The following is a 17,004-nucleotide window of genomic DNA, read 5'->3' as shown; positions in this document are numbered from 1 at the left end:
AAAATATTCCAAGACTGTAGGAATTAAACACGTGGTTGAGGAAAATGAAGAGAATGTTTTATAAAGCGAAAATTGACCCCTCCCTCAAGACTAAAATCAATAAAACCAAACAGGAGCACCCAAAAAGGAGTGACTCCTTTTTCTGTCTTTCAAAAATTTCTTAGCAAATTTGGGAGGCATTTTTGACCCCCAGAACCTCTTTGGTAATGCTAAGAGCAATTTTACCACTTTTTATTTAACCAACAACAAGCAACCAAAATTAAACAAATTTTCCACTTCTCACTTAAGATTTTTTTTAAAAAAATAGCTAGGACACTAGTCCCCAAGTCTGTTTAAATCTACTGGAACCTTTCATACCCTAAATCTGTTCAAATCTGTCCAAATCCAATCTGATCCAACAGATCCATTTCTATCCTGGATGAGCCCCCAATCTGTTTTCACCCTCCTGCCCCAGAGAACTAAAACTGAAACACCCAAAGAGGAGCACTTCACCCTATAATCTGTAAAAGGAGTGTGAAAATGGTGTCACCTGCCTTTCAGCATCTTCTCATGGTTAAACAAAATAAACACCTGATACCCACTTTAAAACCAACAAGTAGCAATTTATTTATCTAAGTCTAACAGTGAACAAATTAATTAAACTATTGCCAAATCAAATAAACCTCTTATAACTGCTAACTGTTGCTGAATAAAGCAAGATTCTAATGTTATGCTGTTCTAATAAATACATGTCCCAGTTACATATAATTTAAAAAAAACACATAGACTTTAGTCTGTTGAAATTACAGCCATGTTGTGCATCTTCCAGAATGTTCTTTGCCTTCTCTGTCGAATGTTCTGTCAGGAACGTCTTCTCCATCAAATGTTCTGTCATGAACGCCTTCTCGGTGGATTCCTCTGTCAGGAATATTAACAAATTGTGCCTTATCAATCTTTGGTTTAGAGGGTGCTTTCTCTAATAGCCTATGATATTTGCTGTCAGAGCACACAATGGCAAATCATGATGTGGATAAGGCAGCAGAAAGCTGCCACTTCCCATAGATTATTACAGACTTGATCAGTAACTTTCAGAAAGAAGCGTAAATTAGAACATTTCAAAGTTGGCAAAATCATTAAACAAGACAAGAATGTATGCAAGTTTGGACCAGATTTAAGAAAAGCCAGTTTTAACTCTGTTCTCTGGTCATCAAGCATATACTTGTTGTTAATTATAAACAGGAACATTTTGAAGGTCCTTGCATTGATATGTTCTTATGGCTTCCACTAAATATTAATAAGTTATAGAAAAAAAAGAGGTGTATCAGTACATTTTGCATTTTTCATTGGAATGCATGTTTTAAAATTCAGAATGACTGAAAATGAGGCATTTACCATCTTCGTTTTGTTATTCAACAGGTCCTCAGGGAAGAGAAAGCACCCAACATAACGAAAACTCAGCACTGTGCTATGATTTTGTTTTTACACTTGTGATGTTAACAATTTCATATTCTGTATAAAGTTATAGAGCAGTATATGTTACAATGAATGTACTCTCAAAATGATTTTGTTTAGTTTTCCTGATGAGAGAGTTTTCTTGGAAAATCTTGGATGGATACTCTGATCAGTGAGAATAGATCCACTGATCAAGAAGGAAATCTCAAGTCCTCAATAGTACAGAAGAAAAAACAAACTAAAAGAATGTTGCCATTCAAACTTGTTGCCACTTCAATTTTATCTCTGTGAATTTGGTTAGACAGTATTCTTCCAATATTTTTCTCTCCTCCAAAAAACAAGTGATCTCATATGTAGCAATCTGTGTTTAAGAATGGTATTGACCATTCATTGTATTTACATTAGTCCACACATTTTACATGGCTCCAATAGTGAATAGAAATCTGTTTCAGCACTGGATCCTCCATTGCGAATCTTCCTGATTTCCATATTTAACTATTTGTGTCATCGCCAGTAGTTGCTGTCTCAATTAATCCTTAACAGTATTGAACATTATTAACTCAACATTATCTTTACCACAAAATCTAGACCTCTAACATTTGTTGGGACAGTTAGTGAGGTACCAGCAAACCCCATCATGTGGGGCTTCGAGGTACAGAAGACATAAAAACAGGAAAATGTGGAAAGTAAACACACAACCAAACCAAAGAAGTTTACATACCAGGTTTTGTAAGTTCTCTTGTACAATTCCCTCTGCGAGTTACATTATAATTCACCATTCTGAAGTTAATAAGTCTCTGAGGAATATTCAGTACAAGCCTGAATGGCATAAAGGAAGGAAGCAAAAATGATAAGTTATATAGAACATAGAACATTACAGCACAGTACAGGCCCTTCAGCCCTCGATGTTGTGCCAACCTGTCTCAAGCCCATCTAACCTACACTATTCCATGTATGTCCATATGCTTATCCAATGACGACTTAAATGTACCTAAAGTTGGCAAATCTACTACTGTTGCAGGCAAAGCGTTCCATTCCCTTACTACTCTCTGAGTAAAGAAACTACCTCTGACATCTGTCCTATATCTTTCACCCCTCAATTTAAAGCTATGCCGCCTCGTGCTCACCGTCACCATCCTAGGAAAAAGGCTCTCCCTATCCATCCTATCTAACCCTCTGATTATTTTATATGTTTCAATTAAGTATTGTAAGTTTTCTTAAAAATTAAAGAACAGGGAAGCGAGTGTAATTATCAGGTGAATTCGGACTGATAAAATTCATTGTAGCATTACATATGAGTACATTTAACCCAGATACCAGATCATGGATTCAAATATTTATGAAAAGAATTTGGTGATTATTTATTTTCCATTACTTTTTCTCTAATAAGTGGATTCATACTCAACAATCTGACAATGTTTAAAAGATCTTTTTGTGCCTTGTTTTATCCATCATTAGGATAGAAACAATTCCTTTGGGGCACAATGATAGTGATTGCTTAATATTAAATGTATCCTTTTTAGTTTTATATTTGGAAAGACTGTTAAATTCACCAAAGACATCAAGCAAATTACAAAATAAAACTAATGTGCACTTATGTAGACATCTTTTAAATCTTTTTGATGCAATGATCCTAAGTTATTCTCCCAGCTCCAATATATTGCACCACTGGCTGCAAAGCCAGGAATAATATAGAAAGTTTTGTAGAACCCCAGAGCCCCTGACCTTGACTAAACGAATCAGAATAGGAGATGGGCACCACCACTCTGTGAATACTTTGTGATGAACTTTGCAACACAGTAGTGTTGCTAAGTGTAGAATTCACATGGTTAATAATGAAACTCTGGATGAAATCTTCCTGTCTCAACTCCAGGCAACAGTGGAAAGAGTCAGTCCCTGACCAGTAAACCAGTGTGCACAGACTGTCAGTTGGAGGGATGGTTCCCTTACTCTGCACAGCTTTGTTCCTGACTGAATGCCAATCTCCTACCTTACCCTCCAATCCCCCTAACTACTTCTCCCTATGATCCCTAAGCCCAAATCTGCTCTGTTCCTACAAAAAGCACCTAGCTGAGACTTTGGTCATCTGGATATGAGTGTCTTGTTGGCAGCATGTCCTCATATCCTTTGCAGTGGCACTATTGAGGGCAGAACACAGCTGCTTCAGATTGATGGGCAACTATCACAGGGTGGTCCTTCCAGTTTCAGGAATTTGATTTTGAATGAGCACTCACTATTGTCCTTCAAGCTGCCTGACTGGGGGAAGATACTGCAGGCCTTGTTGCTCAAAGTCAGCTTGGGTGTGTCACCATTTCTGCAGCAAGCAGGCAGGCACCCGATGACAGTGGAGATTCCATATTTATCTTTAATGAGTTGAAACTTCTGGAAATACACATGCTTCTGAGTCTGGTTAAAATATCTTTAGTTGTTTGGCCAAAGAGAACTTGAATATTGCTGGAAAACACATTTTGTTAAACCTCATCTTGGGCTCATCAGGGTTATTCTAAATACCAAAGTAAAATGGTTGGTCAAAGCATTGCCCTGAGCAGTGAATCCATGAATTACTGTCGTCTATTCTGCTAACTGAAACAGACACACTGTATGTACATGTTCTTTCTGACTGTTTATGAATGTATGTAGCTTCCAGTACTCACAAGTCAGCTACACTGAGAGCCAGAATGACAATCCTAAACTGGTTTTCGGTGCAATTCATCATACGCTGTGGGGAGGCAATAGTCTAGTGGTATTATCACTGGACTGTTAATCTAGAGACCCAGATAATGTTCCGAGGACCTAGTTTCGAATCCTGCAATGGCAGATGGTGGAATTTGAATTCCATAAATATCTGGAATTAGCAATCTAATGATGACTGTGAATACATTGTTGATTGTTGGGAAAAACCCATTTGGTTCACTAATGCCCTTTAGGGAAGGAAACTGCCATCCCCACCTGGTCTGGCCTAGCTGTGATTCCAGACTCACAAAAATGTGGTTGACTCTCAACTGCCCTCTGGGCAATTAAGTGTGGACAATAAATGCTGCCGAGCCAGCAACACCCTCATCCTATGAATGAATAAAGGAAAACAAAAACACTCAGGATTATTCAGCAAATATTGTCCAATCACAGAATTACATCTAATGTTAGACAATGTTGTGAGTTTTGCAAGTGTAGGCTGATTGGGCAAAGCCAGTATCTTACATGTTGTGAACATTCACAGGATTATGTTTTTGATACCATCCACCAGTCCTTAGATTTACAGCTGACATACCTAGCCTCATGCAGGCCTACAGGGATCTCTTCTTGCAGATAGAAGGACCATGTACACCCACTGTGCATTCAATTCAACAGCATAGGTGACAGCGTTTTTCTGGTTCATTCCTTGGGGCAATTTTCACCCAATTAGAATTAACCTGCATGGTTTAACATTTAAACAGAACTTGGCAGTTAACTGTCATTCACCATTAACTGGCACATTCTCCATGACAATACCTCAACTGATAAGCGTCCACTTGCTAATCAATTGACTCGTTCCTCTTTCACAATATAATTGCTGTCTTTCTTTTACTTCTAAATTCCTTCTTCACTGTCCTGATGAAAAGCTTCAACAAAGTGTTTCCCTTTTCAGCAATAACGCATGCTACTATTTCATCAAATTTAACAAGGTTCCTCTTTACCATTATGTTTTCAAACTATTAAATGTAATCGTCTGAGAATTATTCACTACTATTCCTGTCCCTCTGCCAATGCATATTTGTTATTTATTGTGAGGTGATATCTGAACCCAATGCTCCAACAAATAATGCATCGTAATGCTGAGACTCTTGAGTTCTAATGATCTGACTACAATAAATACAATAATTTTAAAAGTTGCTTCCTCACTTTATGATTGAAAATGACACTAAAAGTGAACAATAGCTATAATATTTGTACTTATACTCAGATCAGTAGAAGACAATGTTCCAGAAATTCCAAACAACTTCTCCTTACATTCTCCCAATCAGTCCTGTCAACAGTTGGCAGTTCAATTAACAGTGAATGGAAATCAATAAATCTATTACTGCCCATAATTATTTTGTGGGATTGGGATATGGACCACAAGTAGCCTCACAATGTTTAGTCAGTCCCATTGCTCAAGAAATTTTGAAGGTATTATCATTTGATTAATTGCTATAGTACTGACAAACCAAGTCAAGTTACACATAGAGAGAACATCAACTTCTCAGGATTCATTGGTCAGTTCCATGTCCAACATGGTAGGCCATATAGAGAACGAAGGCATGTGAAGGAAGGTATCCAATTTTAATAGAAGTGTATGAATAAAAGAATGTAATCTAATTACCAAGATTTATGCTCTTCTAAGGATTTATTGTAAAATATTGTGCTGCTACGGTTTGTAACGACTGTGATAGAAAACAATATGTTGTACATAGCATTGTTACTCCATTCAACTTTCTTTTATTGTTATTTAAAAAGAGTATAAAACATCTTTTGATGTGGATGGAATTTGTTAAGTGAATCAGGTAGCAAAAACTAGACTGTCTGAATGAAGAACATTGATTTTAGTGATCTGTGGAACAAAGTACACTAATTTGTATAATCATTGGGGAGGCTTATTATTGGAAATGGGGAGGCAATGGACTAGTGGTATGACCACTGGATTGTTCAGCCAGAGACATCTAATGCTCTGAGGACCTGGGTTCAAATCTTGCCAAGGTAGATAGTGGAATTTGAAATTAGATAAGAATATGGAATAAAGAGTCTACTGATGACCATAAATTAATTGTTGGAAAAACCCATCTGGTTCACTAATGTCCTTTGGGGAAGGAGACTGCCATTCTTATCTGGTCTGGTTTACATGTGACTCCAGACCCACAGCAATATAGTTCACTCTTAACTGTCCTCTGGGCAATTAAGTATGGCCAATAAATGCTGGTCCAGCCAGCAATGCCATCAATTTATGAAAAAATTAAAAGAAAAATAAAAGTGCTTGGCAGAGCATTGGCTTTCTGACGTTCCTGTTAATGTTCCAGAAAACAAGGAGGTGAAGGATATAAACAGAGCTATCTTGTAAACTTGTGTATTTATTGATACACGAGATAAACATACATCTCCTCACATAACTGTTCCTTTTTATAAATTATTTTTTAGCAATCTGCTTGGATATGTTAGACACACCTCTAGGAGACAAAATTTGAGCCCAAGCATACGCGTGCCACTACTGCACTATAAGATCCTTGTAATTTGATAGAGATCTAAGTAAGTGTTCAGTTAATGCCCACACTTAAACACAATTAAACATAACTAATATACAATTTAATACTTACAACTAACTGTACAATGCAATGAGCTTGTTTTGTTAATGACTTACTAGCCAGTGCTACCTATGCTTGGTACAGAACAAGATATATTTTTAAATTCCTTTAAAAATTAACCTTTAAAGCAAAATCTTTGTAGTCAAATTTACTTAAAGCCAAACCAAGTGTTTGCAAAAATGACTTGCATATAAATAACAATATCTTTAACAATGTACTGCAAGGAGGCAAAAGGAAGAACAGACACTGAGTTGAAGAAGGAAAAATGAAGAGGAGTGACAATAAGCACCTGATCAAAGTTGTAGATTTGACAAAAGATCTTAAGGGTGGACATTCGATAGAGAGGTGGTTGTGCTAAGAATCCTGGGTAGTGGGACCTTGGCAGGGTAATGGGGTCGTCATCAGCAATGGCTTGCTAAGAAGTGTGATTGTCCACCTAGGAGATTCCATGTCATGGTCATGGGCTCTGTGGGTCCTTGCATGGCTGATGAACTGGATTATAAAGCTATATCTCCTATTGCGTATGTTGAGTGTTTCTGGAAGATGTAATCGGTCCTTAGACTGAAGATCATTGGAATTCCTTTCTCAGGCTCCTTTTCCATAGCTTCACTTCCTGACGGGTGTTCTCGACAAATTGAGTTGTTTCAGACAGATGGTACCTCCAATTTGGTATGTTCTGAGCCAGAGCCTCCAGGTACTGACATCAATGTTGCATTTCTTGATGTAAGCCTGCAGGGTCTCTTTGAAAAGTTTCCTTTGTTTGTTTGAGTGTTTTCCTTTAGCTGGGCAAAGAAGATTTGCTTTGGGAGTTGGAACTCTTGAATCCTAAGCAAGTGACCAGCCCAGCAAAGGTGGGTTCGAATTATAATTGCCTAGATGGTGATGCTATTGGCTCCTTCATGGATGCTGATGTTAGCATGCCTGAATATCCAGCTGATGTTGAGAATTTGTCTCAAGCTGCTTTGATGGTTCTTCTCCAGGATCTTGAGGTAATGTCTATAAGTGGTCCAAGTTTTAGAGCTAAATAGAAGAGTTGGAAAGACGACTGCCTTAATCACAAGGATCTTGGTATCAATATGGATATCACAGTCTTCAAACACTTTCATTCTTCAGCATCCAAAGGTGGTGCTTGCAGATTGAATGTGGCATTGGATCTCTGCATGAATGTCAGCCTTAGATGAGACATTGTTCTTTAGGTAGGGGAAATGCTCCGTGATTGGAAGAATTTCTCCATTCATCCTACTGGAGGCAGTGACCAGAAATTTCCCAGGGACAAGTTAGTAAAGACTTGAGTCTTCTTGTGGTTGGGTCTGAGACTGATTCTTCAGTATACCTCTGCAAAGGTATTAGGCGGGGCTTGAAGATTCCCTTCTAAGAGAGCAGAGATGATAATGTCATCAGCATACTAAATTGTATGAGCAACATCAGCGTCATTTTCTTATTGGACTTCACCCAGATGATGTTGGAAATTTTACCATTCATCTTGTAGACAATGTCCACACCACCTGAAAGCTTGTTCTTGATAAAATGAAAAATGGTAGAGATGAAGATGAAGAAAAAAGAGGGAGCAATGACATATTTCTGCTTGACTTCAGCCTTGACCTTGAAGGTTTCTGTTATTTTATGTTGGTGAGGAAATTCATGACATCTTGTTGTGGAGGAGATGGAGGATGTTGATGAATTTCTCTGGACAGTGGCCTTGACAGTGCTTTCCATATCACTTTCCGATTGACTGAGCCAGATATCTTGCCAAATTGTTGAAGGCCATATAGAGTGATTGGTATTGTTTCTGGGAATTCTTTTGGAATTGCTGAGCAGTGAAAATCATATCCGTAGTTCATTGATTCGGTTAGAAGCTACATTGGTGTTCAGGAAGGATTTCCTCAGAAACAGAGAGAAGGGACCTGGCAAGGATTTGGACAATGATCTTCCCAGTGATGGTCAGTAGAGGCATTCCTCAGTAATTCCCACAGCCCACTTTGATCCTTCCTTGAATAGGTTGGAAATGGCAGCATCCCTGAGATTAGAAGGGATTTCTTCTTTGTCCCAGATTTTCATGAACAGTTGATGGAGATGACAGGTTAGTCCTGCTCTTCCATGTTTGAAAATGTTCACTGGAATTCAGCCTACTCCTGTAGCATTTCCATTCTTAATGTGTTTAATGGTGGCTTTGACTTCTGTGGTACTTGGGGGAATGGAAATCATCATTGATAGGAGTTGGGTGATTTCCTTGAACATCCACAATTCAGAAGTTCTTTGAAGTGTTCTCTGCAATCAGAGGCTGACATTTTCTCTGTTTATAAGAAGAGTTCTTTCCTTACTTTGCACTGGTTTGTGACCCAGTGTATTGGGTCCATATGTTGCCTTGATGGCACTACAGAAACCATGGGTGTCGTGCTAGTCAGCAAGGCATTGCAACTCTGTCCTCAGTCCACCATTGGTTCTTGATGCCTCCAGTTTATCTTTGTAACTCCACCTTTGCTGTTCAATTAGTTTTCCTGGTTGTTGAACTAGTGATGTTATTTTGCCAGCTGCAAAGAGTTTTCTTCTTGTCAATGAGGACGTGGATGATGTGGTCATTCTTGTTGAACTAGTCTTCGTGTTACCTGGTCTTGTAATCAGGTAAAGGTAGAGGGGAATATATAAAATCCAGAGCCAAAGGTGTGGATTGCAGAGGTGAGTGAAGACAGCTAAGATTTAAATTTAATGCACTAAGGGACTGGAAGCTAATTTAGCTCAACATTATTGAGAGTGATGGGTGAGCAGGACTTGATGCAGGAGAGGAAACAGGCAGCAGCATTTTTGATAAACTTATGTTTATGAAGGAAAACATGAAGGATTAGGGGGCTGATCAGAGAAAATTGAAATGATCAAGTCTACAGACGGCAGCAACATAAATTATTTTAGCAGTAGACAGACTGAATTGTGTAACATAATGTAGATGTGAGTTGGTGGGCGTTGGGGTGTATAGGACATGGAGTTGCTAACTCAGCTCAGGATCACACAATTACAGACACCTAAGGTAGCAGTCAGGGAGAAGAGTGGGCTTTGTGGTGAAGATATTGTTTCAAACTATGCTGCTATCACATGCTCCTGTTCATTAGGAAGCACTTGTGAATTCTTCATCCAAGAAATAAATTAGAGTCAATTTGCTTAACTAATGGCTTTATATTAATATCAAATAGTTTCAGTAAATTTTACTGACAAGTTAGGATTAACAAGGTAGGTTATGATTGATCCAACTTAACTAGCATACACAATATAGCTACATAACAGGTACAGACCAATATGTTTTGGACCCAGTTCTTATATGCACAGTATTGTAGTATTAGTTATCACCAGTGGAGGCCGCCTTTGAGCTGCACAAAAAATAACATTTCTCTTCAGTGACAGTTCATTAATACTGACTTACTTACTTTACCTCCTTTGCCTGACATATAAAAGGTAGCAGGTCATATTATTATAAGTGTTTGGAAACATTAAATTAGACAATTCAGATAGAATAGTCGAAGGATTTTTAATGGATCACTAATTTCCAAGAGTCAACGCTTTCTATGTAAACTAAATCATTGGTTTTGTTCTGTGAACTGACTGATAAAGTGAACAAATTTATAATGCTTCAGAATACACACTTCACCCATAACCAGTCAAAATTTAAATCATTATTTAAGCCCTGCAAAATATTTCATTGTCATTTTTTGTGTAAATTATTTAGTATGGGAGTGGGAAGTCATGGCTGTATAGTACATTGGTTAGAGATAATGGGAACTGCAGATGCTGGAGAATTCCAAGATAATAAAATGTGAGGCTGGATGAACACAGCAGGCCAAGCAGCATCTCAGGAGCACAAAAGCTGACGTTTCGGGCCTCTCTGATGAAGGGTCTAGGCCCGAAACGTCAGCTTTTGTGCTCCTGAGATGCTGCTTGGCCTGCTGTGTTCATCCAGCCTCACATTTTATTATCTTAGTACATTGGTTAGGCCACTTTTGGAATACTGAGTTCAATTTTGGCCTCCCTGCCAAAGGAAAGCTATTGTGAAACTTGAAAGGGTTTAGAAAGGATTTACAAGGATGTAGCCAGGATTGAAGGGTTTAAGCTATAGGGAAAAGCGGAATAGGCTGGAGCTATTTTCCCTGGAGTGTCAGAGGCTGAGGAGTGATACAGTGTATACAGTCATGAGGGGCATGGATAGAGTGATCTCTTTTCCCATGGGCAGGGAAGTCTAAAACTAGACAGCTTGCATTTAAGATGAGAGGGGAAAAAATTAAGAGACCTAAGGAGAAACTTCTTCATGCAGACAGTGGGTACATTTACAGAGTGAGCTGCCAGAGGAAATGGCAGAGGCGGGCACAATTACAAAATTTAAAAGGCATCTGAATGGATATTTGAATAGGAAGGGTTTAGAGGGCATGGGCCAAATGCTGGCAAATGGGACTAGATCAGTTTAAGATAACTGTTCAGCCTGGATGAATTGGACCAAGGGTCGATAACTACAGGTGAGGTGCCTGACGGCCGGAGAATGGCTATTGTTGTACATTTGTTTAAGAAAAGTTTTAAGGTGAAACTGGGACACTATCGACCTGTGAGTTTGACATTGGTTGTGGGTAAATTGTTGGCGGTAATTTTATAAGTTAGAATTTATGGACGTTTAAAGAGACGGAAAATGATTAGGCTTAGTCAGTATGGTTTATGTGATGAAAATGGTGTCTCACAAACTTGTTTAAGTTTTTTGAGAAAGTTATCCAAAAGATTGATGAGGGCAGAGTAGTAGATATTTTTGGACTTTAGTAAAGCCTTTGATAAGGTTCTGCACAGTAGAATAATTAGTAAAGTTAGGTCACACGGGATTCAAGATGAATTTATCAATTGGACACACAGTTGGCTTAATGGCAGGAGACAGTGGTGGTGGAGGGTTGCTTTTCCGGCTGGAGGCCTGCCACCAGCAGTGTTCCACAGGGATCAGTTCTGGGTCCTCTTTTGTTTGTTATTTATGTCAATGATGTGGATGAGAATATGGAACAAATGGTTAGTAAGTTTATGGATAACATCAAAATTGGTGGTGTGGTAGACAGTGAAGAAGATTTTCTACGATGACAAAGGGATCTTGATGAAATGGGTCAATGGGCTCAAAAATGGCAGATGGACTTCAATTTGTACGAACATGAGGTACTGTACTTTGGTATGACAAACAAAGGTAGAGCTTTTACGATTAATGTTAGAGCCTTGTGTTGTGTTGTAGAACAGAAGGACCAAAGAGTTCAGGTGCATAATTCTTTGAAGTTTGCATCACACATAGACAGATTGGATGAAAAGGTGTTTAGCTTGCTTGCCTTCATTGCTCAGCCCTTTGAGTATAGGAGTTGGGAAGTCATGGTGAAATTTTACAGGACATTGGTAAGGCCTCTTCTGGAATATTATGTCCAGTTCTGGTCTCCCAGTTAGTGGAAGAATATTATCAAGCTGGAGAGGGTTCAGAAGAGATCTACCAGAATGTTGCAATGTATGGAAGGTTGGAGTTACAAAGAGAGGCTGAATCAGCTGGTAATGGGAACTGCAGATGCTGGAGAATCCAAGATAACAAAGTGTGGGGCTGGATGAACACAGCAGGCCAAGCAGCAAAAGCTGACGTTTCAAGCTCTGATGAAGGGCCTCGGCCAGAAAGGTCAGCTTTTGTGCTCCTGAGATGCTGCGTGGCCTGCTGTGTTCATCCAGCTTCACACTTTGTTATCCTGAGTCAACTGGGACTTCTTTCACTGGAGCAAAGTTGAGAGGTGACCTGAAAGAAGTTTATAAAATAATGAGGAGTATTTTTAGAGTTAATGGTAGGTGCCTTTTCCCTAGCATGGGGGAATTTCAAGACTAAGGTGTACATTTTTAAGGTGAGAAGAGAGAGATTTAAAAATGATATGAACAGCAAATGTTTTACACACAGGAGGTGCATGTGAGGAATGAACTTCCAGGGGAAGTGGTGGATACAAGTACAATTACAAAATTTAAAAGACATTTGGATAAGTACATGATTAGGAAATGTTTGGAGGGATATTCACCAGGCGCAGGCAGGTGGGACTAGTTTAGCTTGGCATTATGTTCGGCGTGGACTGGTTGGACCAAATGATCTGTTTCTGTGCTGTATGGCTCTATGATGAAATCAAGTGAAGTCTAAATCAAGGAAAAAGTATAATTTAAAAATGTCCTTTAAATGTGAAGAGGGCACTTTTATTATAGTCCATGTTTATAATAGAAATGAAAGTTAAAAATTAATTTTTAATCTTTTATGGTTATTGCCATGTGATTGCTTCATGTGCAAGTTGTATGTTCAGGCCGATTTGGAGGAGTGAGACAGGAACCTTTATTGAATAAATTCAAATAATCTTCCAGCCAATTTCTGGCTTTCATGAATATATAATGCCTTATTGTGTACACTTTAACCCTACTTCAAGTTGTTTCTAAATTGCATCTAATTAAGTCAGAATGTTGAATTCAGCTTTGGAATTTAATCTCTCGGCTTTTGCAGTCAGTAGCAAAGAAATGGTGCTTACGTTTAACCTCAAAAAAGCTGTTGGAAGGGTACCTCCAGAGTGTAGGCTTCCACTGTTCTGATCTGTGGTAATCAGGAACAGATCAGGCAAGTTGATCAACCAATCAGTTTAAAGAATTCTCATAGGAAGCAAAGCAGGAAGTAACATGTAGGAAATATAATCACATTTAAATCATTATAGAAAGGTGAAATATAGATAAAAACATTCACAAGATATTAAGAGAGAATTTTTTATTCATTCATGGTATGAGGGTTCTGCTGGCTAGCCCAGCATTTATTGCTCCTCCCTAATTGCCCTGAGGACAGTTAAGAGTCAATCACATTGCTGTGTGTCTGGAGTCACATGTAGGCTAGACCAGGGAAGGATGACAGTTTCCTTCCCTAAAAGACATTTGTGAACGAGATGGGTTTTTCCAACAATTGACAATTGATTCATGATCACCATTACGTTCTTAGTTCCAAATATTTAATGAATTCAAATTCCATCATCTACCATAGCAGGATTTGAACCCGCGCCCCTAGAACATTGCTTTGATCTCTGAATTAACAATCCACAGATAATACCATTAGGTCATTGCCTCCCCTTTTAGAAAACTAAAAATAAAATTATAAACTTTAAGAAAAGTAATTTAATTTTTTAAAAAATTACAGCGTTACATTTTCTTTTCAATGTATTCTTTTTTCAGGGCCATTGCAATTGTATAGTAGCATTATAACTGATGCAGAGTTTAAAATTTGGCTTCTCTTGATTGAATTGGGCTTATCTATTTAATCTATCATTGTGGTGAAATAATAGGGAATTCAATTAATTTTGTATCGAATCAACAATTTCAATGTTGATTCCTTCTTCAAAAATTGAAATGGTGCACCATGGGCAGGAGCAAAGTATCTTTGACATTAACTTCTGGATTGTCTTGTTTAACTGAATGTTAGAATACCAGAAGTTGCCATCAATTTTATTCAGTAAACATGAGATCATCAAAAATTCTGAGACCAGGTACCTACTCAGCCCCAGGCAGAAGACAAATCCATGTTCTTAATAACTTCATACAATTGCACAGACAGCTGCAGGAACAGTAGAAAGGCTTTTCAGAGACAGTCCGTAAGTGGGATTGAAGGATAGAAGAGTTCACCAACATTGAAAGTACCATGAACAAAAGCAAAGCTGCTGGGAAAGCTCAGCAGGTCTGGCAGCATCTGCGAAGGAGAAAACAGAGCTACCCTTCCTCAGAACTTTGAGTTCTCTGAACTTCTGAGGAAGTTCTGATGAAGGGTCACCGGACTCGAAACCTTTAACTCTGTTTTCTCCTTCTCAGATGCTGCCAGACCTGCTGAGCTTTTCCAGCAACTTTGTTTTTGTTCCTGATTTACAGCATCTGCAGCTCTTTTGGTTTTTATTGTAAGTACTATGCCTGCCTCTGGCTGTCTCCATGAATTGTTTGTAATACCCAGAGAAAGCACCGCCCAACACACTCAGTATCATGTCTTTCAGATTTGCGCATTGATGTGTGCTCCATTTATCTAGCCATACTCACATTAGCCAACTCACTGTAGAAGCTCATGTAGTGAAAAGCCTTCACACTGAACCCCTGAAGCTTCTTCTCAGAGTGCTCCAGATAAAGGTTCTTGGCTCTTCCTATTCTCCCTGCCTTCGGAGCCAAAACTTAAAGAGGTCCAAGCCAAGAGTGTGACTCTGAATCTGAGGACTCTCTAGGCCTAGTTACCCATGGGGACAACTGTACAAATCTCTCACGTCAACAATGTGAACTACAGAGCAGGCTTCCGCTACCCCAGTTGCATTAGCGAGGACAGAGAAAAAGAAAAATTTCTGAAGACATGTTAGTGACATGTAAAAATTGCAGTGTATTTTCACAAAGATACCTTTATTTTCTCTCTTTAATATCTAGTATGTTATTTTCACTGTAGAATTTAGATAGGTTGCGCCTGTGTGAGAGCTGAGCAGAGTATTTAGATTTCCCAAGATTGAAAGATGTTGCAGTGGCCAAGCCTTGCTCAACCCTCACAAACTACTGACTCTTTGATGGCAGATAACATCAGATATGAAGCATTTTTAAACTCTCAAAACTAGGATTAAAACTACATCGATCTCCATGTCAGCAGATAATCCTGGGGAATGTTAAACAGATAACGCAGTTTATTGAAGGAATTCCTCAACCCTCACATCTATTGCAATAAAGCCTTGTGTTATGTCTTTACACAGTGTGAATTGGAGGGATCCCAAGGAGGTCATTTTCATGCCTACATCAGAAGTCCTGAAGTATGCAACACTATATAATTATGCTTTTGTGCAACCAAAGTTTTAATGCTATGCTAGGCATAGAATTCCGACAGTAAGCCACCTTTATCACATCCCCACCAACGAAAACATTCTCCTTCACTCCCACGTCATGTAGTTGCATGCTTTTGTTTCAGTGAGAATGCAGCAGCAGTGAAGCTTTGCCTTCCTGTGATAGTTATAAAATATGTTTGGAAAATAGTAATTTCAGGTTTCACTTTGAAGTGATTTTGTCTGATTTCAGCTTTGCTGACTTAACAAGGAAGAAATTAGCATACAGCATGTGATACTCCTGTTTGTTGAAGCCAAGACTTAGAACGTGCATTCCTGGACCATCAATGGCCCGCTGATGAAGTGCACATTGAAGCCAGATGTGTACCATTACTGAATCAGTGGAGGCAAGTTTTCTGCAATTGTCCTGAGTAGGACCTCTGATGCTAAAAGTTACACTTTGCCCCTGAAATAAAAAATAGTAAACTACTGCTTTACTTTGCTTGGGATGTTAGTGATTTTGTGCAGTCATTGCACAGTTAATTTTCAACCTAACACGTCGAGATTCCATGCATGCAAACATGCAAAACAAGAGCAGAAATAGACTAGTCAGTCCCTTGAGCCTGTCCAGCCATATGGCTGATCCGTTTGTGTTTCAAATTCTACATCACCTTTGTTGTCTTCTGAGTAGAGAGATTCAAATTCACACAACCCTCTGTGAGAAAAAAAACTCTCCATTTCTGTCCTAAAAGTTCACTCCCTAATTTTAAAACAGGGCAGCCTAATTTTGAACTGAGTTACAAGAGGAACCTCCTTTTCATATCCTCCTTGTCAATATCATTCCGCAATGCATTTCATTCATTGCATTGACAGCTTTCCTAAAATAAGGAGATCAAAACCAGTATGTGAAAAGGCTGTTTTGTTAGTCTGAAAACAACGGGTAAAAAACTGTTCTTCAAACTGTCGCTACTTGTGTCAAGCTTTTGTATCTTTTACCAAATTGAAGAGGGTGGAAGGGAGTCTAATCTGGGTAGGAGCTATCTTTGATTGTATTGGCTGCTTTCCTGAGGCAATGGGAAGTATAGATGGAGTCCTTGGAAGGAATGCTGACTTTTGTGATGGACTGGGCCACTTTCACAACTCTGAGTAATTTCTTGTGGTCTTGGGCAGAGCAGGTGCAGGACCAACTTGTGATGTATCCAGATAGAATTCATTCTACAATGCATCTATAAGAGTTGATAAGAATCATTGTGAACATGTTGAATTTCTTTGGCCTTCTGAGGAAGTAGAGGCATTGGTGTGCTTCTTGACTGCAGCATTGAAGTGGGCGGACCAGGACAGATTATTGGTGGTACTTGCTCCTAGGAATTTGAAGCTTTCGGCCACCTCCACCTCAGCATCACTGATACAGACAAGGGTGTATCCTCCACTCTGCT

The 17,004-nt window shown here is 38.8% G+C and overlaps 1 long non-coding RNA gene across 2 annotated transcripts in view; it reads right to left on the bottom strand.

The window, feature by feature from the left end:
- Window positions 1-321: 321 nt before the first annotated feature.
- Window positions 322-17,004, bottom strand: part of LOC125462723 (uncharacterized) — a 26,562-nt gene continuing 9,879 nt past the window's right edge. For both annotated transcript variants that reach the window (XR_007249692.2, XR_009446992.1), the window contains exons 2-3: window positions 2,153-2,250; window positions 322-897 (exon numbers count right to left, since the gene is read on the bottom strand). This is a non-coding gene — a long non-coding RNA (uncharacterized LOC125462723). The remainder of the gene's footprint in view (window positions 898-2,152; window positions 2,251-17,004) is intronic.

The sequence above is a fragment of the Stegostoma tigrinum genome, chromosome 21 (assembly GCF_030684315.1).
Source record: "Stegostoma tigrinum isolate sSteTig4 chromosome 21, sSteTig4.hap1, whole genome shotgun sequence".
NCBI lineage: Eukaryota > Metazoa > Chordata > Chondrichthyes > Orectolobiformes > Stegostomatidae > Stegostoma > Stegostoma tigrinum.
This window is presented reverse-complemented; position numbering and strand designations above follow the sequence as displayed.